This window comes from Pagrus major, chromosome 24, assembly GCF_040436345.1.
Source record: "Pagrus major chromosome 24, Pma_NU_1.0".
Taxonomy (NCBI): Eukaryota; Metazoa; Chordata; class Actinopteri; order Spariformes; family Sparidae; genus Pagrus; species Pagrus major.
In genome coordinates this window covers 55,114-80,693 of record NC_133238.1, presented here as the reverse complement: position 1 = coordinate 80,693, position 25,580 = coordinate 55,114, and the positions used below count along the sequence as shown (strand labels likewise).

The window sequence follows — 25,580 nt, the reverse complement described above, 5'->3', positions numbered from 1 at the left end:
TGAAGACAGGGGTAAGTGGCTGCACTAGAAAATGGTCATGACTACAGAATCTGAATTACAGTGGCCAGAGTGACTGACAGATTACCTTTGCCTCCTTTATAGTGCTGCTGTGGAAAGAACTCCATTACTATTTTCCTCGTGGTCTTTTTTGTCGTGGTGTTAAGTCTACTGCTCGTCTACATTGTCTACCTCACATTATTTATTTGGAAGTAAGAAGTTTGGGTGGAACCCACGTTACCTGTTTTATCATTAAAAAGTATTACACTTTGTGTTCAAAAGCAGTAATTGTGTGTCTTTCTGTTTATTACATCTTTATTTACATTTTCAGATCTTCCATCACACAGATTAAGAATTCCAATGTTTCAATTCAATTTTATTTATATAGCGTCAAAACAAAATACAGGTTAGAGAGAGGGAGGGGGAGAGAGTGGCAAAGCACATTTCCACTAGATGCAAGATGGAGGAAATAAACAATGACAATGTCAATGATACTAATGAAACAACAACAATAATGACAATATTACAGATGGTGTTGAGCAGAATCATGGGGCAGAGGGTGGTTTGTACAGGTCCAGGCCCTACAGCTCCAAATACCTACAGAGAGTAAGAGGGGAAGAGAAAGTATAAAATGGTGGGAAAGGGAAGATGTTGGGTTAGTAACAGGCATTAAGAATTTCTCAATGAACACAAAGATGGTTTCTCCAGATAATATTGCTGTATTTACACTGCAATACAAACATGCAGACAAAGGCAGATGATGTGGCTTCTCCAGCATCATTTAAATTAATATTTATGTAAGTTTTAGTTTGAATGTATGTAAAACAATGGCAGTCAGAGCCCGTCATTTTTCATCAATATCGCTGAGGTTCTTCTGCAACACAGGAATATATCTGTTATAGGGACTTCCTAACTCTGTTGTAGGCTACAATAAAATAAGTAGTAACTGGTAGAAAGAATAGAAACAAAAGTGCTACATAAATATATACATACATAGGCCAAATATTACTAAAGCAATAATTCTGATTTCATTGAATTTCACTGTATTGAGTGTGGTGTCAGAATTTTCAGAAGAGAATCTCAATCTCTCGTGCACACACTGCCTGTCACAATGCAGCACCATGAAATAAATTAATACAACCTTGGAAGAGGGCACAGTAACTAAGTTTGAAACCCAACATTTAACCCACAATGTCAGTACATTATGTCTACATGATCCCACTTCTCCTTCCAAGACACTGTTTGGTAGAGCTGCACAATATATCGTTTGAGCATCGTCATCGCGATGTACGTGTGCGCAATAGTCACATCGCAGGGCCTGCGATGTAGGAAGCAAATGAACTCATCTAATTCCAAGGGTACCTGACACACGCTGTGCATGCGGACTCTCCATGTGCAGCGATCCACCAATCACATTAGTTCTTATTCAGTGTGCCTCAGCAGACCACGCCCCTGCACATGGAGTGAGTCGCTTGTAACAACATTAAAAAATGAGCAACGAACAAGAGAAAATCACCAAAAACGAAGACTTGGTGCCAAAAAGAAAAGCGACGTCAGTTATCTGGAATTATTTCGGCTACAAGAAGGATGATATTGACCAAACACGTGTTCTGTGTCGACAGTGCCTTGCATCTGTTGCCACAACGAGAGGTAACACAACTAATTTGTTTACTTATTTTCTACTATTTACAAAACAAGGGGTTGTGGACCACTCAAGAATCTGATGTAGAGCTGCTCTTATTATTTTATATCATTTTTGATAAAAAGAAAGATGTTTAGTTTTGCTGTAAAAGATTTCAGTTGTTGAATAAAAGGTTGAATAACCCGTTTATCACTCATTGTTAGTTACTTAATGTAAGTATGAAGCTAGAATGTTCCATTTTAAGATGAAGAGCTCAAAAGGTTCAAAGGTTTGTTTATTGTCATTCAATTCACGTTTGCACATGATAGAACGAAACAAGTACTCAGGTCCCAGCACAATAAAAGCAAGCAATAAAAGATAACAATAAGAATAACCCATTGTTTCGACCCTGTCTGGGTTTTCTTCAGGCTTGCAAACAAATGCTAATTGTCTGACTGACTTGTGCAGAGATGCTTCCCTTTCAGTGGTCTGAGCAAAGGTGAGATCCTTCTCCTGAGCGTATCATTTTATACCCCTCTACTCTTGTGTTTCAATGGTCCCTCCCCTTTTCGACGTTACGGAGCAATACTATAGTTCCCCTACAGATTTAAACTTTTTGTACATGAAATAATCTGAATGTAGGTTTTTAAAGTAAGTATGAATTTATGTATTTATGAAATGATCTAATTTAAGACTAACTTTTTAAGGTAAGTATAAATTGTTGTTTTAATTGTTTAACCCTTGTTCAATCCTCCCAATTGCCATACACCTTTTGTCCTCTGGGGTCAAAAATGACCCTGTCTGGTTTGACTGTTATTAAAAGCATATAGTATAAATGTCAATCAATTCTGTGTTACACCTTTCGTCTAACTTCAGTCCAACCCATTACCACAAATTTTTCCCTTTGTTTTGGAATTTAGGGCCAATATAACTTGTTTACATAAAAGTATACCCTGTTTTTGAGTGAAATTAAAATGAAACAATTAATTATTTTGACTTTATATCATTTTGACTATTTGACTTATCACAGAGTGGTATTTGTCAAAGTTTAGTGAGAATGCCGTTTTTGAATCATTTGAATTGTTTTAATGGCAGCACATAATCACACCTGCTGTCCTATGGGGTCAAAATTGACCCCGTCTGGTTTGACTGTTATTTAAAGTATATAAAGTGGATACTTTACCCAATACTGTGTTACACCTTTAATTACAACTTCATTCAAACACATTAACACCATTTCTTTATTCCATTTGAAATTCAAGGCCTGTAAGACCTCATTTAAATGAACTTTTACCTTGTTTTTGAGTAAAAATAAATAAAATCATCAATTATTCTGACTATAGTTAACGCGTCACGTGTATTGATAGATCATCAGACTGGTATATGTCAAAGTAGAGTTAGGACGCTGTTTTTAAACCACTTCAATTTTTTTTAATGGCAGCAAATAATCACACCTGTTGTCCTCCCAGGTCAAAAATGACCGCGTCTGGTTTGACTGTTTATGAAACAAAGTATAAATTATCACCCACCTCTGTGTTTCAACTTTTTAGTCAACTTTATTCCAACTCATTACCTGACATATAAAACATGTCAACATTCATTTCCAAAATATTTAACTTTTCAAAACTAACTTTTCAGAATAGGGAGAAGGAAGAGCAACGGAAATGTAGCTTAATGCTGACCTTGCGTCGCTTGATGTGAGGTATCACCAGTTGTCGCCCGAGCTCATATTCAGGAAAGGAAGTTTTTTTTCCTACACACAAATTCAATGCATTACTCCTTTCCATATATATTATAAATATTATGAATAATAAATGTGCATTTCCTTGTCAAGGTTATCGACACCCCCTTTGTTGTGATTGTAATCTTCGATGATTTTTGGCCTTTTAACCTGGCCTTTTAACCCTCTAGGCGCCAGAGTTTATTTAGGAAAATATTCCGTTTGGATTGTAAGATTTCAAAAGGCTGTAGCTTGGAAGTGGTGAGAGATAAATTCATAGTGTAAATGAGAAAAATATTCATAATGACCTAAAGTTTGTGATGGGAGTAAATTTAATCATCTAATTTGCATATTGTGACGTCACCAGGTGACTGAAAGTAACTTTCAGTAAAACTGATTTTTGAACATATTTACACAGAAAAAAAATATTTATATTGTCATCTCATCCTCAAAATAAAGGAACAGGAGTTTGATTGGAGTAAATTTACTAATCTAATTTGTATGTCACCAGGTAAAATTCAGTAAAACGGAATTCTGAACATATTTACACAGTAGATTTTTTTTTTTTCATCCTCTCATCCTCAGAGTAAATGAACAGGAATCTGATAGGAGTAAATGTCCTAATCTAACTTGTAAAAAGAAAAGAAAACTCTCGCCGTGATCAGCGTGTGTTGCTTGTGTGACAGTGTGCGCAGCTGCAGCACCGTCAGTCACTCGTCTCTGACGAGCGATTGTCATCAGAGGGCAAATCATCCCCTTCTGAATCGCGATCTGCAAAGATCTGTGCAAGCACCTCATCCACACTGTAAAGTCTTTTGGGCATTTTGTTTTTTATTACAAAAATCGCTGTCTGTCTCTCGATCTGTCCAGCACACTTCCGCCACCGCTCCGCGGCTCTCTCCTCTCCCACTCTGCCCGCTTAGCCGCTGCCGCTCCGACAGCCGGTGTCGGGTTTCAAACTTTTTTTTCTCAGGTATTTTGCATAGAAACACACCCCCAAATGACGTCAGGATTGAAGCTGTATCTATTGGCTATCTAGTGGTAGCAAGCAGTAACAGCACAAGGCAGTAGATTTAAAGATATGGGCTGTTTTAATGAGCAATGTTGCCTGTCGCAATAATGCGACTTTGGCACCTAGAGGGTTAACCTAACCCTAACCTGGCACGGCCTGCTGCCCATATTTTTATCCCATATTTCCCTGGTTTACTCGGGATGTACTGTTTGAATGGACAGCGACATCTGAAGGGGACCAGGCGCTCATCCAGTCACATCAGTGCATGGATCGTACATCAACGGCAAGAGAGACACCCACTTGGTCCCATACGTCTCGAACGGGAGCAAGTTTGTCTCGTGCACGGCGATCTTCTCTTGTGTCTTTATCATCAAATCGAATCGCTCTTGAGATTTGATGAAAATGGTAGCACGGAAAATTTCCATGCCAGACTGGGCTTGCAATATACTAGCTGTAGCTTCTTAACTGGATCTGTACATACCAGCGAGAATCAACATACCCACATATGCCTGCAGGACCATTCGATCCATCTTTCTCCACTTGTTGCCATACACACGTTGCCCCTCCTCGTTTCTCATGTTCAATAGGCTTGGGCAGAAACATGTCAAAAGTGGACTTTATGTCATCAATACGAAACCTTGCATATGCGGTTGGACCATGGTGGTTTGTCTCTCTCTCTGCTGTCAACATGCGTCATTCGTCACTGGGAGGGATGGAAGACCAGATCAATGTTTCATCCTTTGACTGGAAATATTCTTCTATCTCAGCTTGGTCCTTTTCCTCAGATTCTTCCTCATCAGTTGATTTTCATCTTCTCTTCATCATCGTAAGTGCATTCCCCCACTTCTGACACTTCTTCCATTTCAGCTTCAGATTCTACCTCATCATCATGTTCATCATTTTCCTTCACTTCATACCCTTCTTCCATTTCTGCAGCAGGCGATGTGGGGGCTTCTTCAGAGGAAGAAGTAGCATGTGGTCCGTATGTTGGATCAATCACCTCATCATTATTTCAAGTTCAAGTTACTTTATTTGTACCCAGAGGTAGATTTTGTTTGCAGTAGAGTCCTCGTACACACATATGGAAAAAACATAGAGGCACATATCACGCATCATCCAACTTAGGACAGTGGAAATTAAAAAAATGGCAAATTAAAAAGTTCTTACAGGTCCAGATCATACTAAGATATTGAAGTGAACTACAATACTAATAGTAAAAAGAAAATAAGTAAGTAAATGAAATAAATACAGCAATGAGTAAATAAATAAAAGCAGCAATAAATAATCACCTGTGCAAAATATAGCTATGACTTATTCCTCAGTGTAATGGCTGCAGGGACAAAACTGTTTTTGCGTGTTTTTGTTCTACACCTAGGGATTGTAAACCTGCGCTCAAAGGGGAGAAGCTGAAACTCAGTGTGCAATGGATGGGAACTGTCATTTAAAATTGAACCACATATGCGCTGTAGCTGTTTTGTATGCAAGGTCTCCACGTTGAGTTGTGGCTCACCAATCAGCCTGCTAGACCACTTTACTATTTGGTTGAGTGAGCTTTTATTTTTCAAAGAGAGGTTCCCAAACCAGGCTGCTAGTGCAAATAATAAAACGGATTCAATAAAAGCATGGTAAAAGAGAGTCATGATGGATTTGTCAATGTGGAAGCGACTCAGTTTCCTCCAACAGAACAGGCACTGATGCCCTTTTTATACACACAGCTTCACAGTTAGTTTCAAATGTGAGTTTTGAGCCTATAATCGTTCCAAGGTTTCCCTCCTCCCCTCTTCTGACCCTGAATCCTTCTCATCAGTTGATTCTTCCTCCTCATTATGTTCAGCATTGTCCTCCTGGTCATTCTTTTCCACAACATGGTTAAAAATGAGCTCACAAGCCTCCTGTGCAGTATAGCGCGTGGGTCAATGACTTGACGCAATTTTTTTGTGTTCTTATGGTTCAGTTGAATTTATAAAAGGTTAAAATTAGAAAATAAACTTACATACATTCTCTTTTTGAAGACCTCATCTAAAATTTCTGGATTTAAATCAATTTTCAGAGAATATTCAGGGGATAATGGCAAAAATGTCAATGTGGTGTAACCATAAAAACTTTGTATCAAATAGTTAAACTTGTTCAAAAAAGGTGAAATTCTCAATAAAACACCCTATCAACTAGTTTGGCATAATCTTACATTTGTGTTGTTTAATAATGAATAAAATACATGGAACACCATTGTTCTGAATATTATAATTAATTTGGGGAATTGTGTCTCTAAAGTCAACTTCCTAAAGTGTCAAGGTGGTGTAACCAACATTTAAGGAGCCATTTTGTTAATTTGTGCAAGAAGACCATGTGACAGGAAATTATATCACAGAGAAGGACCCCTGATTAGCCTAACTGCTGCATGACGAGGTTAGTAACTCTCTTGGAAATCTTGATAATTTGACATTTTTAGGGTATGGTCAGGTGTGCTTAGGGTTACATGTCAAATGGTATGACCCCAGGAAAACATTTATCATTCATAATAATTGTAAAAATAAGTATTTATTTTAAAAAATGTGTTTGAAATCTTCACACCAAGGCCATGTGCTTACATAGGTGTCCATCATAATGCCTGTTAAATTTGAATTTAAATTGAAATGTCAAATGGTGTAACCGGTTTCACCATCTGACTTTTATTACATTCCTTTTGGTTAGAGGCCGATTTTGTCAAATATCAGTAGTTTATGATGCTGATTAAAGATGTAATATGAACTAACTTACTATGTGGAACTATGTTTAAGTGTTGCGTGTTATATTTCTCTTGACGAAGTGGTGATTTATCCACAACTTTATTATCAAAGCTCTGGAAGGTTAGGATAAAATCATTATTTTGCATGGCTTTGATATTTTTTTAAATGTTTAGCTTTAATATATATTTGTATTCCATTCACTTACAATTTTAAGCAATATATAGTGCAATATATGTAATTTCATAATATAGCAGAATGAAGTGGGTGAACAGTGACAATGTTGAACATGAACAGCAGCTTTAAAAAGACTTAAAACTCCAATATGAGAAATGTTAGTCAAAGATTAAAATGTAGATCTGTAAAATTACATTTATTAACTTTCTATTGTTTCATAATTATTGCAATATAATAGAGCCTCTTTTCCCCCAATAGATGCCATTAACAAGCAAAGAAAAAGTGGCTCGTCACAGAGCACGAGTCAGTGCATATCCTGCTGCAAGGGCCAATTACCTTGCCAAAAGGCGCGAAAGGTGGTTTTACACACACACACACACACACACACACACACACACACACACACACACACACACACACACACTTTAAATACTGTGAAAGAATATCAGGTTAAAGTCAGAGTAATATAGTGATTTAGGCTAATTGCTTTTATTTTTCTATTTTACCATTTAGTTATCAAAGGAGAAAAAGAGAGGGAAAGACTAAAAGTACTCCAGCAGCTGAGCTTTCCAAAACAAAGCAGGAGAAGTTGAGGGAAGAGTGGAGAAATTACCAGCGAGACTACAGAGAACAGAAAAGGGTGCTTGCTGATGTTCTCAACTTAACCCCACAATCTATGGACACGTCAGATGAGCAAATTCAGCATCTCGACAATCCAGAGCCTACGCATAATCATCTGGACGATCATGACTATGAGCAGCCAGTTGTAGAGAGACCGCAAGCATACTCAACCCCTGCAAGGAAAGGAAAGGAAAGGAAAGAAAGAACAAATATTATAGCTCAGTGCTGAAAGAGAGGGAAAAGCTGAGGTCTGAACGTCGCAAAGTTAAAAGGGAACAGAAAAAAAAGAAAATGGTCAGTGAAAAGAACAAAATGAAAAACAAAAAGAAAGCCTCACAAATGAAAAGAGAGGAAGTGGCCAGCTTTCTCTGTAAGGATGAGAATAGTCGCATGTCATCACGCAAAAAGGATACAATAACTAAAAATAAAATCAAGCAGCAAAGGAGGGTACTGCTGCACTCTCTCAAGGACCTCCATGCACTGTACAATTCAACAGCCATGAGACACCTCAGAAGTCTGCATTCATGTAGGCTCACATGGAGCCTGTATTGAAGGATGCCATAGGCAAGTGATGGACCAGTGACCCAATACAGGAACAAGAAAAACTTTTTTTTTCTCAGCACAGTGCCTTTTCTGAGTGAGTTTCAAAGGGTCACTTGGAATTTCAGTGAGAAATCGCATGGGAAAGGAGCTCCTGATGGAGTGGAAGGGGCTGTCAAGCGTACTGCAGACACAGCAGTCCAAAGAGGCACTGACTTGCAGACAGCTGAGGAACTTTACAACTTCCTGAAGGATCAGCCCTCAAGCATCAAGTACTTTTGGATATCCGAGGAAGCCATTGCCAAGTACGACGAATCAGTCCCAACAAATGTCCCAGCCGTAAAAAGGTACACTGAAAATTCACCAAGTGACCTCTGAAGAGCCAGCTGCGATTCAGTGGAGGGAAATTTCATGTTTCTGTGCAAGACCTGATATCTGCAAGCACTATGATCCAACTGCAGTAGATCTCCGCAACCTGCAATCAGAAGACCTCCCCTCAACATCTACCAACTTACAGCAGGATCTTAAAGGCAAGTTCATTCTGGACAGATATGAAAGTAAGCCTTTCGTGGGACAGGTCATCCAGGTGGTGGGTGAAGAAGTGGAAGTGAGCTGCATGCAACCCTCTGGGTGGGAAGAATGTCTTCACCTGGCCTCATCCACCTGACATCCTATTCTATTATGAGTCTAATGTGCTGCACATAATCTCTGAGCCAGAACATTTGAACTCACGTCATTCAAAACTCATGACAGAGGACTGGAAACATTTCCCAGCACACACACAGCCCTAAACACACAATTCTCCCTCTCTCTCTATCCCTTCCAGCACCACCTCACACACACAACTTTTGACATGTTTTTACACTTATTCATTGCAGTCAAAACATGAGTTCACATGATTTTTTGAAGTTTGTTTTTTAAATTAATTCATAAAATAACACAAGTTCACATGATTTTTTGATGTTTGTTTTTTAAATTAATTCATAAAATAACACAAGTTCACATGATTTTTTGATGTTTGTTTTTTAAATTAATTCATAAAATAACAAGTCCACATGATTTTTGGATGTTTAATTTGTAAAAATGAATTAATCTTGATGTTTTTTCTTCATTGAAAATAATAAACTGGTTTGTTTCAATTGGTGTAACCAGTATTTTTCATAAAAATATTATAATATTCAGGAAAATTCATGTGGAATAAGATGTAATCCTCTATTGCAATGTATTAACATGTTTTTTAACAGTTTATACATAATTTGTCAAATATTATTTAGAAAACAAAGTGTTTTCAGCATTTGTCCTGCTCTATATTACAAGTAGTACACTTGCATACACTCTAGGTGGAAATAAATATTTAATATTTCTCCTTTGTTGTGGTTACACCACTTGACATTTTCAGGAGCAATCAGTCTTACCTTTCGTAAAAAATAATTCAAATGCTATTTCAAATTGCATGAAACCAACATAAATACAAAATATATATTTTAGCAAATCTGATGCAAGCTTTTAAAACATTTTTGAATTGCTCATAATGCAAACCCTTATTTGTCACTGACCCGCCTCTGCCTCCTCATTGTGCTGCCTGTCTCTCTCAGACTAAAATGTGAAATGCTCCAACACCTGTGAGAGAAGACCTTTTTTGTTGTTGTCATAACCGTTGCTTGACCCCACACATCAAACATCCAAGATCAAAGATGTTTTGGAAAGCAGTATGGTGTGACAATTTGCTCCATCGCACCACTTTGTGCTGCAGGGTCTTATTGACCCCAGAGGACAATTGTTAAGGACAAGTAATTTTATTGAACAATAATTCAATCAAATTATTTCAAATTTATTTAAATCATGAAGAGCATAGTATCGGACAACATCCATTATTTTCAGACCATTTGATGAATAAAAAACAAATTTTGACGGGAAAAGATTTAACTTGGGGTCAGAACCCCAAGTCTACACGAGGGTTAAGGTAAGTATGAATTGTTGTTCTAAGTTTTTAAGGCAAGTATGAATTGTTGATTTTCACTTTTATGGTAAGTATGAATTGTGGTTTTAACTTTTTAAGGTAAGTGTGAATTGCTGTTTTCAACTTTTATGGTAAGTATGAATTGTTGTTCTAACTTTGTAAGGTGTTCTGTTTAAGCCGCACGTGAGTGGTCAACTACATGATGTGTGGTGGCGTCTATGTGTCCGCACTGAGCGGGGGGGAGGGGCGGGGGTTACAGACACAGCACACACAGACAGAGAGAAACAGGAGGGAGGGAGACGCGTGCGTGAGAGAGAGAACAGCCCCTACAGAGATAACACGCTGGAAAGGTGAGAAAATGAGTGACGGCAGGAGACGCAGTAAAATTGAGTGTAGAGTATGCAAGGCTAAAATCTCATATCGAGCAGGCTCTACAAATAACCTGCACAGGCACATTAGAACTGTACATTCATCGGTGCAGTTGGAAGAGAACCTTCTACTAATGAAAGTGCCAGTGTGTCTGCTGCATCTGTTGCTGCTGCTGCTGCTGCAGTTGTAACCCAGCTTTCATTTTGAATTGAAGACCGTCCGGTATTGAATTGTTCTCAGGGGTTGAGAAAGGGACTCCCAATTCAAACAGACAAGGAGCATCTTGTCCGGTGCCTTTGTAAAGAGTAAAAATAATAATTTCATTGTTTATAGAGAATGTAAACAATCATTTGTTTTCACAAAGAAAGAAAGAGGGAAATACATTTGTGTTTTATTTTTATTTTAATCTATTGATGCAGAGTTAAGGTCATACAGTTGTGGTTGTATGTTGATGGTTATGTATATTTCTATGGTTTCCACTTCCAGCATTTGTAGCATTTCAGTTCAGAAATTGAAAATTGTGAATAAAACTGGATAGGTAGTAAACTGCTACCATAACCCTGGATAAATTCCACTTATTGGTTACCCAGTGTCTACACTACACCACCACAACCCAGAGCTCTATAAAGACAGTTTGTGTAAAAGGCTATGTACTTAAAAATTAATTTTTTGTAGCACTCTGTTGAGTATAATAAGCCATATAAATAATGAATATTTGTACATTAGTAATTAAATTTACACATAATTTTACATTATTTTTTGTAATCAATTAATTGAAGCAACAAAAAATCGGAGGAGCCACTTGGGAGCTGAAAGACCCGGCTCTTTTTAGTGAGCCGAGCCATAAGAACAGGCTCTTTTAAAACAGCCGGAAGTCCCATCACTAACGGGAGGTGCACGGTCCTTCCCACTTGAAGCCTCAATCACTCTGTCCCAACTGGGTTGATGGTCGCGCTGGCGCCTCCTGCCGTAGCGTACCTCTGTCCAACCCCCATCCATTGTTTTGTTTTGGAGCTGTGTATTTATGTAATTATAGTTATTGAAATATTATTATTATTATTATTATCGTCTACGAAATGAAAATACATTTATGTATTTTTTAACTAACTAAAATGATCTATGAATTGAAAAAAATAAATTTGTGTGTAAAATGAAAAGAAATTAAATTGTTTTTAAGTATATAAATGAAAAAAGTGTGTGCCAAGGGTGACGTTTTGACCTGTAGCACTTCCTCAAGCCAAGGCGCACTAAAAAGAAAACAAGTTGGCTGTTCTTGACTGGCTGACTGAGGTGCTTCTCTTCCTGTGGTCAGAGCAGAAGTGAGCTCTCTCTCCTACAAGCCTCCTTTTATTACCTCCCGATTTTGTGTCCCTTAAGCTTTAGTGGTTTCTTCTTAGATTGTCCTTTTCACTTCATTTGTCCCTCCCCCTTTCCTCCAATGTTATAATCTCCATATGAATTTAGATAAATTTAGAGTTTTTAAGGTAATTATGAATTGTTAACTTTTTAAGGTAAGTAAGTAGAGGTGTGTAGCACTAGTGTCCGCCAGACACACTATTAAAGCACCGATTCTTGAAACTTGGCAAAAACATGCCCCACTAAGAAAAGTGCTAATTCTGTTGGAAATTAATAACATTTTCATGAATAAAAAGAATCAAGGTTATAATCAGGGGGTCCTTTGCACATATGTAAGGTTCTTTTATAGGTTTATTTTTATATGCTGGCCCATTGCCTACAAAATCAGTTGTCCTCGGATAGGAGAATCATTTCAACTTGATTAAAAAAGAATAATATCTTTACCACATGACAGAGTACATTGTAATATGTACGAACAGTGAGTTTTGAACAATATTTACTATTATTTTGTGGTTGCTCAAAATGTGTCCCACATATTCGTCACCACCGTCAGATATTTATAAAAAGCAATAAAATCAGGCAACTACAAGGTCAACTACATTCCTGAGGACCCCATTTTCAAACCTTCAGCTCTACTGCATGCTTCAAGATCAATCAAGCTCCCGTAAGTTTGCTATTTTCTCTTAAACTTGTTCATATTTTTGGACACTGCTACTGTCACAACCATAACATGTCAACACCATCTCTTTTGTATAAAAAATATTAGATTAGATTATGACATAAATGTTTACTTTTTACGAAGAGGTCTGAAGTAGCTAGCAACAGAGGGTAAACAAGATGGCTAATGTGAACAACTCATGCATATCATGTGAAAGAGTAGGTTTTTGTCACCACCGTCAGGTTTTCTGTCTGACGGTGGTGGTGACAAAAACCTCCAAATGGTCCTCAACAGAGGCTAGAATATAATTGTTGATCTGTAATGTTTCATTAACCTCTTTTATATTTTTATTTATGTAATTCCCCCTATATTTCTTCCATATCGTCCAACCCTAGGGGATGAGGTGCGCCTTCCTTCTCTCTCAATTCACTATTATGCCATATTCATTTGGCTTACGTCATTTGGGATGCACATAGTGCACCTATTACCTACGTACATAGCACATAGTATACAATATCCCTTGTAGGCTATGCATCTCCAATGACTAAAGCCAAATGAAAATGGCATGACAACATTTAACCAAATCTAACATTCACTGTAATTGTTATGTGCTTTATTTCTCACTGCGCATGTGCAAGTTACAGGTTTGTTCTGGGGGAGGAATGCGGAAGTCTGTCATTGTTATTGGTGTGCTGAGGTTGCAGTAAAGTCATGAAAACCTACAGTTGTCATCGTAGTTATTGAGCCAACATTGGTAGTAGAGGATGGCCGCTGGTAACTATAAAGTTCCGCCAGCGTTTGATGAGAAGAAATCTTATGAAAGCTGGAAAAATGAGGTTGAAATCTGGAGACTGGTTAGTGACTTGGATAAGAAGAAGCAGGCCCTGACGGTTGCCTTGTCGCTAATGGGAAGAGCGAGGGACAGCGCGCTGGAAGTAGCCGCAGAGGATTTGAACATAATGGATAATGGAATGACTACACTTCTGAAAAAACTGGACTCTGTGTTTTTGAAAGAGGAAAAGGACCGCCAATACGAGGCGTACACGGAGTTTGACCGGATAACGAAAGACAATGGCGTTTCGATAGTGGATTACATTGTTGAGTTTGAACGGAGGTACAACAGAATTCACCAGTTCAAAATGGAGCTCCCGGATGCAGTGTTAGCATTCAAGCTGCTAGACACTGCGGGACTGAATGTTAAAGATAAACAGTTGGCGCTTACCGCTTGTCCACGCCTCACGTTTGACAACATGAAGGCCACATTGAAGAGGATTTTTGGCGATACTACGCCACAGAGGGGCGCTGATGCACTGCAGGTGAGCGGAGATGCAACTGACGCTGCCTATTACACAAAGATTACCGGCAGAAGAGAAAGTAGGTCAAATATGCAACGTCAAACAGCTGTTCAAGGTACCAATCCGCTTGACAGATACGGCAGGAGAACGAGATGTGCAGTCTGCCAAAGCATATATCACTGGGCAAAGGACTGCGCCCACAAAAATGAACATGCTAAACTGACAGAAGATGAAAGACAAACAGAGTTTGAAGAATGCAACATTACTTTATTGTCTAAAGACACATTGTCTAACACAGAGATTTTCATGTTGGAGTCTTTGGGATCTGCTGTGATTGACACGAAAAATGGCTTGATCATTATGTCAGTCAACTAACACAGGATGAGTTACTTAAAATGAAGGACATAAAAAGTGCAAGACCATTCAAGTTTGGTGATGGGAGAATTGTCCATTCCACAAAGAAAGTGAAAATCCCAGCTGTGATAGCACAGACTAGATGTCAAATTGAGACAGAAGTTGTCCCAGCCGATATCCCTTTGCTTTTAAGCAAAACGTCACTGAAAAGAGCAGGTGCAGTTTTGGACATTGAGAATGACAAAGCCATTATTTTCAAGCAACCTGTGAAACTTGAACTGATATCGTCAGGACATTATTGTGTGAACTTGAGGGATGAGAGTTCCCCAGGTGGAAGTGACATCCAAAATGAAGATGACATCCTAATTGTGACAGAAAACATGACAAAACAGGAAAAACAAAAAATTCTATTGAAACTGCACAAGCAGTTTGGACATGCCTCAGTTGACAGACTGAAAAAACTACTGACCTGCTCAGGTAATACTGATGAGGAGTGCACCACAATCCTGAAGGATATTGTAAAGAACTGTGAGACATGCATTAGATACAGTAAACCAAAGCCAAAGCCAGCAGTAGGTTTACCCATGGCCTCAACCTACAATGAAACTGTAGCTATGGACTTACATGAGCTAGAGCCAGGAGTGTGGTATCTGCATGCCATTGACCACTTCACACAATTCAGTGCAGGGAGCATTATAACCACCAAGAAACCCAAAGAGATAGTGAAGCACTTTATTCACTGCTGGATAAGTGTTCATGGTCCTCCACGCAGACTGTTCACTGACAATGGGGGTGAATTTAATAATGAGGAAATGAGGGACATGGCTGAAAACTTTGAAGTGAAAACGACTGCAGCTTATAGTCCATGGAGCAACGGTCTATTAGAAAGGCATAATCAAACTCTCACTGAAATCCTGTTGAAAGTAAAGAGAGACAACGGATGTGATTGGAAGACAGCCCTAGACTGGGCCCTGATGGCAAAAAAACTATGCACAATGTACATGGCTACAGTCCCTACCAGCTAGTGTTCGGGCAGAACCCAAATTTGCCGTCAGTTCTCACTGATAAGCTCCCAGATCAGAAGGGACTAGCATGGCTACTTGGATGGCCCAACACATCTCAGCACTACATGCTACAAGGAGAGCATTCACAGAAACAGAATGCTCTGAGAGGATACGAAGAGCCCTTCGTAAACAAGTGCGACCCACTGATGACCGATATGAAATGGAGGATAAGGTTTACTACAAACGGGTGGATTCTACAGAGTGGAAAGGTCCAGGTGTGGTCATCGGCCAAGATGGTGTGGTGATGTTTGTTCGCCATGGAGGCACTTATGTTCGTGTACATCAATCCAGACTTCGAAAGGTTGATGGCTCGCAAGATATGCTGAGAGAAAGAGATAATCAGTTGATGGGAACTGAAAATGCCACATTACCAGAAACTGGACTCTATAAAAATAAGACTGACAATAAAAGTGAGGAAGAGGCACCCTCAAATGATGAAGATGCTGAGGATAACAATGAGCCCCCTCACACATCAACACACTCAAATACTACTTGTGAAAGGACTTAAGCTGAAAACTGGACAAGTAGTTACATACACAGACAGTGGAAGTGACCAAGTACACACTGGAAAAATCCTCAGCCGGGCAGGAAAGGCCACTGGAACGCACAAAAACTGGTACAATTTACAGTACACAGAGCCTGAGGAAATTGCTGGTACAACTGGATCAGTGGACTTAGGACAAGTAGACAATCTTCAACTGGGTCCATCTGAACATGTTGAGTTATGTGCAGACTGCCATAAAGAGGACGTACTGATTGTGAATGATGAAGCCTTCATACCTGCCAAACACGCTGAACTCAGCAACTGGAAACAGAACAATGTGTTTGAAGAGGTGAAAGATGAAAGTCAGAAATGCATCTTTACAAGGTGGGTGTGCACACTCAAGGAGACACCAGATGGTGTTGTCCCTAAAGCCAGACTAGTTGCAAGAGGCTTTGAGGAAATGAACACTGAGGAGCTACCAAAAGATTCACCTACGTGTGCTTCAGAGTCCCTAAAAATGATCATGGCTGTTATATGTCAAAAGAAATGGCAGCTGAACTCCATAGACATTGAAGCAGCCTTTTTGCAAGGTAAAGAGTTAACCCGAGATGTCTACATTCGGCCTCCCCGAGAAGCTCAGAGCAAAGGAACTGTGTGGAAGTTGAAGAAGTGTGTTTATGGCCTGACAGATGCTTCTCTGTACTGGTACAACAGGGTAAAGGACATTATGCAGCAGTCGGGAGGTACTGTTTCAAAAGTTGACCCAGCAGTGTTCTACTGGTTGGATGACTCCTACCATGTGATGGGAGTCCTTGCTTGTCATGTGGATGACTTTATCTGGGGAGGTTCGGAAACGTTCTCCATGACAGTCATTTCTCACTTGAAAGCTACTTTTCAAATTGGACGTGAAGAACACAACAGCTTCAGCTACATTGGGATGGAGGTACTCTCTGTAGAGGATGAAATACAGGTGCAACAATGGATGTACATAAAAAATCTCCAACCCATTCATGTGGACCCCACGAGAGCCCCCCCCTAACAGACACTGAATATGATATGCTTAAGTCAAAGATTGGCCAAATATTGCGGGTGGCGAGGCAGAGCAGACCCGACATAATGTGTGACATATCCATCCTGGCGTCAAGTACAAAGCATGCCACTGTTCAGACTCTGCACTGTGCAAATAAACTGATCAGAAAACTAAAGTCAGAGGAGGTGACTTTGAGGTTTCAGTACTTGGGAAAAGACAGCTCCCTAAAGCTGGTGGTGTTCAGTGATTCATCCATGGGAAATCTTCCAGATGGAGGCACTCAAGGTGGGCACCTGATCATGCTTATGGGAGAGGTTGGAAGATTCTCGCCTATATGCTGGCAGTCAAAAAGGATCAGGAGAGTTGTTCGGAGCACTTTAGCTGGAGAGACTTTGGCACTTGTAGATGGCATCGACAGTGCAGTCTTCCTAGCTACACTGTACTCAGAGATCACCACAGGTGACTGTACAAGCAACAATTTGCCTATAGTGTGTGTAACTGACAACCACTCTCTTTTGGATGCTGTCAAATCCACCAAATCAGTCACAGAGAAAAGACTCCGACTAGAGATCAGCAGTGTCAAGGAACTCATCCACTCTGGGACTATTCAGCAGATCATGTGGTCAGCAACTAAGGAGCAGCTCGCTGACTGTTTGACCAAGAAGGGGGCGTCTGCACTCGTTTTGCTGAGGGCTCTCAGCGAAGGTGTATGGCAGCGTAAAAGCTAAATGGACTAAACAACAAAGTTTTTTTTACTGTTCTACTTTAGTTATTAAAGCTGAAACTTTAAACCTGGCTATCTGTTAAGGACACTAAAAAGGAGAAAAATAAATATTTTCTTTGCACTGTTTTTCTTTAAAGAGAAAAGGGGAGTTTGTTATGTGCTTTATTTCTCACTGCGCATGTGCAAGTTACAGGTTTGTTCTGGGGGAGGAATGCGCAAGTCTGTCGTTGTTATTGGTGTGCTGAGGTTGCAGTAAAGTCATGAAAACCTACAGTTGTCATCGTAGTTATTGGGCCAACAGTAATTCCCCCCAATTTCATAGTCATTACACTCAACTTTGACTTTATGTATTTTAGGAAGTTATGGCTAGGCAGCAGCTATCTGTGGAGGAGAGAAGGAGAAGAAACAGGGAATATCAAAAGAAGCGTAGAGAGAAAACACACAGTGATGCAGAGTTAAAGGAGGAATACCTCAGAACGGAAAGGCAAAGATGGAAGAAGAGGGTGGAGGAAAGGAAGATAAAAAATATCAATGACTTGAATGAAAGGGAAAAGAGAAGTCAGAGAAAGGCTTGGAAACATAGTCAACAAGTATCAAGAGAACGTAAGAGTAAGGGCTCAGATCACCCAGAAACTCCCCCAGACAGTCCAGTGGATCAGGCCATACACAAGCCAGCTTGGAGTAGGCAGGCTATAGCAGGAGAAAGGGAAAGAAAGAAAACAGGAGCGAGATTCTCTAGAGAGATGAAAGCTATGAGAAATAAACTTCAAGAGGTAACAAAGGATAGGAACAGAATGAAAAAGCGTTGGGTATGAGAACAAGCTTGGAATAAAAAAACACAAGAATCCCCAAAAAATACAGAGCAGCTGCTGCGGGGAAGCCAACTCAAAAACCCCTCCATTAAGAAAACTCTGCTGTTCAACAACACACTCATTCATGAATTGAAACAAAACAAGTCTGCCCACAAGAACAAGAACTTGACTCTGTCAGGCAAGGTTCTCATATAACACACTGCGGAAGAGGAGGCCTACTGACAAAAAACACATTCAAGCAATTACTCAGAAGGTTCAGGATTTCTACCATAATGCAGCAGGAATGACAACTGACAAACAGGACACAATCACACGCAAGAAAATAAAGCATCAGAGAATGATTCTGACTGATACAGTATTGAACCTCCACAAGGAGTTCACCAAGAAGGAACCGAGAGTGAAGCTCAGTTATTCATCCTTCTGTGCCTTACATCCATTCTATGTCACAGCACCAAGACCGTCGGATCATAAGACACGCCAATGTCAGTACCATGAGAATGCTAAGCTGATGCTTGAAGTCCTAAGAGAAAATGGTGTCGTCAAGTCTAGCAAACCGGAGGATAGTTTTGAACTTGTCTGCTGTTCACAGACAAGCGAGGCATGTCTTCTGCGCTCCTGCACCCGGTGTCTCCACAAACATACACTTCCCACACCACAGCAAGACCAGACCAATGTTGAATGGCAGCAATGGGAACGAGTTCAGGATCAAACAGCAGATGGGCTCCACTTCAACACAAGACTTGCGATGCACAGTGGCACGCTGGGAGAGCTTCTCCAACGATATGAAGACAAACTGAAGACAGAAACAACAACACACGTGTGCTCAGTTCAGAACCAGACCCATGGATTAAAGCAAAAAAAAATCTTTTGACTGAAATGTTTTTTCGAGCTGTAGCCAAGTCATATTCCCAATTTGTAATTTCTGAAACATGTTACAGGGCATTTTACTTGACACGTGCTAAAAAAATAAGATAAGATTTACAGCCTCACCCCACACCATGTTCTCTAATGCAGACATCAAGCTTAAATATTTGACCAACAGTGTTTTACAGGAGGATGATCTGAACAGCTGTTCTATTCACACTTAAAATGTTTTTTGTCTTTTCAATGTAATTTTCAATCTATGAAATCAATCTGTGCCTTTTTTTTGCCAAGCTTCTCTCAAGTTTTACTCTTTCAAATAATCAACCACCTACAGAACTTTTCGGTACGCTATTTTTCTACTTCTTCTCATCATCATTATCATTAATTATTATCATTAATAATATTGTTTAAAGTGAGCCTCTTATCGTTTAACAGAAAAATACATCATACATACAGCAACTTTTGCAGCCTTGTCAGTCTGATGGCGAGTTATCACCTGTCATCACTAACATACTGTTAATAATCAAAGAAGCTCTGAGGCTTTGTTCTATATGTTATAATACAAGATTTAAGCATTGAGCTACAATCAGGCAACATTCATGATTTTGTACAGTTAAACTAACCAAAAGCTTCTTATTGATCATCATTATAAAGTTTCAGGGCGTTCCTGTAACCATGGTAACTCACGGTGCCAGAGGGGAGGGAGAGACGCTGAATGAAGCCGTTTACACAGATACACTCCAGAAAAAGTCCAGACTATAGCTGTTATTTCACACATGTAGCACACAACAGGGGACTCTCCGTGTCAGACGAGTTCTCACATGCCGACTAAACTCAATTGTTAACGTAGCAGCGCGATGAGTCCGTGTTGAGATCCCGCCCTGTGTGGGTCACAAGAACAAGAAGAACTTTTCTCTCCTCTGCAGTGTCCCTCCAACTCTAGGTTTCAAGAGAACAACCAGGAACTTCTTCCCCACCTCACATGGGAAGGGAGCCCCAGACGGCATTGGAGGAACTGTGAAAAGGACTGCAGACAGCCTTATACTGCGGGGAATGACATTGTAAATGGGAATATCTTCCATGAGATGGTTGGCAGAACCTCTGCAGCACTAAGCTCCATCATTACTGAAGCTGACATGCAGCCATACGATGCACTCCTTTCTCAATCACTAAAACCTGTACCTGCAGCAAGGAAACTCCATCAGGTCACACCAACACACCGAAACGACTCTGAGATCCATTGCAGATCACTGTCCTGTTTCTGCAGTGAGCCACAAATGTGCAAGTGTTTCAGCCCAACAATATTCCAGGTGACTGCCAACACACCAAGGGTACAGGTTGAGGATGATGGTCCTATACCAATGCAAAAGAGGAAAGGCCCTTTGGCAATGTTGAAGGAGGAAACGGAACGGGAGGAAAGTGAGCAAGAACCACTGACCAAGAGTGGTCCTGACGGGACTGCGACAGATCTATCTGCTGATGTAGTTCATTGCAGAGATTGGCTTGCGGTCATTTATGACCAGAACTGGTGGTTAGCAAAGGCTGTCACTGTGGACTCATCATCAAGATGTGGAAGTGGAGTTTTTCCACCCTCATGGGCCCAACACACAATTCTATCCAAAAGGAGGTGGAAAGGATATGTGCTTCATACCATTTGACCATATTCTGGTCAAACTTGTGGAACCGTCATCACCAGGTTGTGTAAGCAGGACGAGGGAGATATACAACCTGTCTGCTGAAGTCATGGATTTCATAGAGGAGAAACATATACACCATATACTTCCTGATGAAGCTAAATGAGTGGTGGAGTGATGTAAAACAGTCAGGGAATACTCACAGGGGTTCACAAATTATTATTATTATTTTTGTGCCAGATGTGTTTTGTGGTATTTACACAGAATGCTTTCTGTAATTTGAAACATTTCAGTTTACAGGGTCTGTACACATTTTTCAACGTCAAATTCAAGCACTTTTAAGGGTCATTTTCAAAATTTTCCAGCACCTTATCGCTGGGGTAAAATACATATCTACAGGAATATATATACTCATTTTTTTTTTTTTCACTTTATCACAATTATGTACATTGTATTACGCTGTAAACATCTAAAATTATGTTTCATAATAGCACAAAGTTTAAAAATTAAAGGAGAATACAAAGTTTTATCCAAAAAAAGAGAAGCCACTTGACGTTCTTCAGGCACACTCTCACCGAGACAAAGAGAGACCTGAGAGGACCCTGTAATTTTCTTTTTTGACATAGATTTTTATGTTTCAAAATGTGTCACCTATCTGTAAGAAGTCTTGGCTTGCCATCTAATCTGGCAGAGTCAATATATAAAATAAATAAATAACTTTATTAGAAACTTTATTAGAAGTAAGTTATGAAAAGTGGAGAAAAGTGAACATTCCCTTTTCACACTTAAAGCTCTTACAGATGTCAGTGCCTGGTGTGACGTTACAGAGACAAACTGAACAGTCCCGTTTCTGACTCTGGAACTTTCAGCTCTGGTGTTAACCAGTGTGAGTGACTCATCTGCTGACAGCCTGTCAGCAGCAGGAGAGATGCTCTGTGCTGCACAGAGCGCTGTTCGCTTATTCATCAAAGTTTATTAATATTGAACGTGTCATCAGTCCAAATTGCATCAAATTCGACCTTCTCCTCAGCCATCCTTCTCTATTGCTACCAGGCTGCATGTGTGACGATACACACACAGGCCATAGACTGCATACACAGACAGTCAGGCGCTAACTTAGCTAGGTCATGTAACGTGATTAATGGTGCGTTGATTATTCTTTAGCGTGTTATGGTTTCCATATTAATCACATGCGTTAACGCGTACTTTTTTCTACAGTCTATGGTTAACACGTTAACTTTGACAACCCCACATTTTATATAATTTAGTCTGTAAAACCGCTAATTTAGCTAACGTTAGCGGTTAGCATAAACAAAGTGTTAAGGTGCAGCGTTGGTCTAAGTTACTCAATAAGTCTTAACTTCCTTTCATGTGACTGGAGAGCACAGGCTCTCCCATTGCACAAATGCCTCCTGGCATTTTGTCATCTCTTGCTCTCTCTCTTTGAAGGGGGCAGGGCGGGGTTACACACAGACTGGCAGGTCGCAGAGAGGCTCAGCGGAGCCCAGGCAAAAAAATCTCCACATAAGGTTCTCTTACTGATTTTATTTCTCCTTGTAATAAGCAAACTATCCAGTCTGATCCCAATTTTGTGAAAAAGACAGAGTTATAATGTCAAGCATTTTCAAGCACTTAAACTAAAATCCAAGCACTTTTCAGACCTTGAAAACACAACATTGACATTCAAGCACTTTCAAGGATTTCAAGCACCCGTACGAACCCTGAGTTTATGGAAAAGAGACTGTAAGACGTAGTTATTCATTTATCTGTTCTTCACGTCCAATATACAGTTTAGTTTACAGAAGAATATGATCTATATTATTTTATTAGTGAGGGGCACTACATGACAGTTAAATATGAGGTCAGTGAGGAATTCTATCTTCTTGCTACTGGAAATGATTTCTTTTTTACTTATGATGATTATTAAGGGGCACTTTTATTAATGATAGCCTATTGCTAATTCAACATGTTTCTTATTGACTGTTTGCCACAGTGCTCACTAGGGCTGAACGATTTATCGTTTTCTGATCGAAATTGCGATTTCAGACAACGCGATCATGTGATCGCCAAAGCTGCGGTTTTTGCAGCGCTCCTGACTGACCCAGGATCTGTTGTGTCAACTATTTTACACATACATGCCGTCTCTCTACCATCCTGCCAAGCTCACCAATCAGAAGCGGCATGCTACTCGTGGACAGGTCACGCTAACCAATCAGTATTAACCTGTTCCTTAACGTGTTCTGAAATGGCTCCAGCTGGACCAGAAGCGGAGTTAGGGGATTTAATCCCGAAGAAAAACAGCACGTTAGTCATTTGGAAGTATTTCGGGTTTGAGACGTGCACCAGAAACAGGTACTGTGCAAAACCTGTCGTGCTAAAGTTGCAACATCCAGCGGAAACACAACCAATTTATACCGGCACTTGAAAAATCAACACAGGCATTTGCATGACGAGTGCATGACGAAAAAGTCTGGTGAAAATGATACTCAGGCCCACTGTAGCAAACAGACTACAATTACAGCATCTTCTGCCAGAGTAACTCCGCATGATAAGAGCAGCCACCGGGAATTGTTTTGTATTTTATTTAAAGGAACTTGGGGCAGGATCAAGAAATAAGACTCAATAGTGACACGACGGCCTTTGTGGCTGTTAGGGTAACTGCAGCCATCAGCCATGCATGTTTCTTGTTAATAAATACATTTGGAAGCAATTTTTAACTTTAGTTTTCATCCTTGCATTAGAGTAATAGCATTTAATGTTTTAATGTTACTGTACATTGTGAATATTGCACTGAAGCTTGATTTGAAGGAAATCGTGAATCAAATCGAAATCGCAATACCTGCCAGAAAAATCGCAATTAGATCTTTTCCTAAAATCGTTCAGCCCTAGTGCTCACAATTGTTATTTGTTATCTGTTCTTCACGTCTAATATACAGTTTACAGAAGAATATAATGTATTATTTTATGAGTAGGGGACACTAGATGACAGTTTAAGATGATGTCAGTGATGCATTGTACATTATTCCTACTGGTAATGACTTTATTTTTTACTATGATGATTTATATATTTGATGACATGTAAGTAAACGTATGATGTTAGATCTTTTACACGTGAAACAGTATAAAAAATGAACAAAATTGAATATTCAACATTTAACAGCATGTGTACTAAGAATGCCAGATAATGATTTAAAAGCTCTAAATACATATTAGACCAAATAAATAAAAATTAATTTGCTTTTTATTGTGTCTGACAGCGTTGACAATAACTGGAAAAACGCCTATTTTATGAAAAAATTACAAAATGAGGAGGTTGCATCGGTACATTGCTGAACAGCCAAGACCTTGGTCTATAATGATATACCTTCAGATTTTGTAATTTAACTAACTTTTTATTTTCAAAATTAAAACCTGTTTTATCCAAATTCCCAAGAATCATTGAAAGCCACTGGACCAGTTCTAGGTTCTGATGGAGTGGGGCGACAGGTTCAAATTAAACCAGAGACCAGGTTCTTTAAAATTAAAGCCGGTACTTTAAAGTCAACAAGAACAATAAACATAACAGTGTTCAGACAGTGTCTAAGGTATCCTGCAGGTACGGGTTAGGGTTGGTATTCACTTTCCCTTTTTCAGGTTTATTTTCCTAAATAAGAAATATTCTTCCTTAATAATTCATCCAGGTAGGATGATTTAAATTAGAGATTTTGTTATGTTAGACCGGTCTGTGACTAACTATCTCAATTTATGGTAATAGGTTGCACCTATTTTGGTTTCCTTATTGTTCTATTAATTCCATAAGTAGAAAAACCTTTTCACCATTTAAAGGCATCTAAATCCAAATAAAGTGAAACAATATTACACCTTAAATTACAATATTGACAATTATGAAACAGAATGTAAACATGTAACACTTCAGTTCAAGTTCAATAAGTTTAAGTTCAGTTCAGTTATTGTTCCAACTCAGTTCAGTTCAAAAGAAATATCTACAACACTCCTACCTCTCTGGCAGCGAGTTTACCAGTAATCCATCCGGCAAATCCTCATTGAAGCGATGAATATGAAGGTGAAGATGAAGATGTCTTTAAGGAACGTAGTCTGTGGGTTTGTTCGCCATCTTGTGTCCCACGGTCGCGTGCGTACGTGCTGTCTCCCGCACCGAGGGAGAGTGTCTCTCTGGTCAAACTTCATTCAGGAGCAAGCAAAAAAACCTGACCTGTACAGCAGGCCATAAACAAAATAAATTACTCTGTCCATGCAAATGAAATAGCCTTTTACAGCGAGTTTAAATCATAATGTAATGTACATAATGATGTAATCTTTTTACGTGAAATAAAACTCTTTGGTCGATAAACCGCAGACTATTAGCCGCTAAACAGTTTAGCTAAGGCTAGCTCTCTTTGCTAGACCAGTCACTCATTCAAGTGCAAACAGTACAACGAAGCATCAATAAAACGAGCTGAAACTCACCAAAACCGCTGTGGCTTATTCAAACATGGTCCTCATGAAACACCAAGTAGATGGGTATTATTTTCCAGGCGTTAAACCAACTGTCTTTGTAACTATTT

General features: G+C 39.5%; 1 long non-coding RNA gene across 1 annotated transcript; it reads right to left on the bottom strand.

Annotated features, from left to right (window-relative positions):
* Positions 1-352: 352 nt before the first annotated feature.
* LOC140992196 (uncharacterized) lies at positions 353-25,580 on the bottom strand. The gene is made up of 3 exons (XR_012178008.1): positions 25,483-25,580; positions 25,014-25,228; positions 353-594 (listed from the first exon to the last, which is right to left on the bottom strand). It is a non-coding gene; the product is annotated as an uncharacterized lncRNA (long non-coding RNA).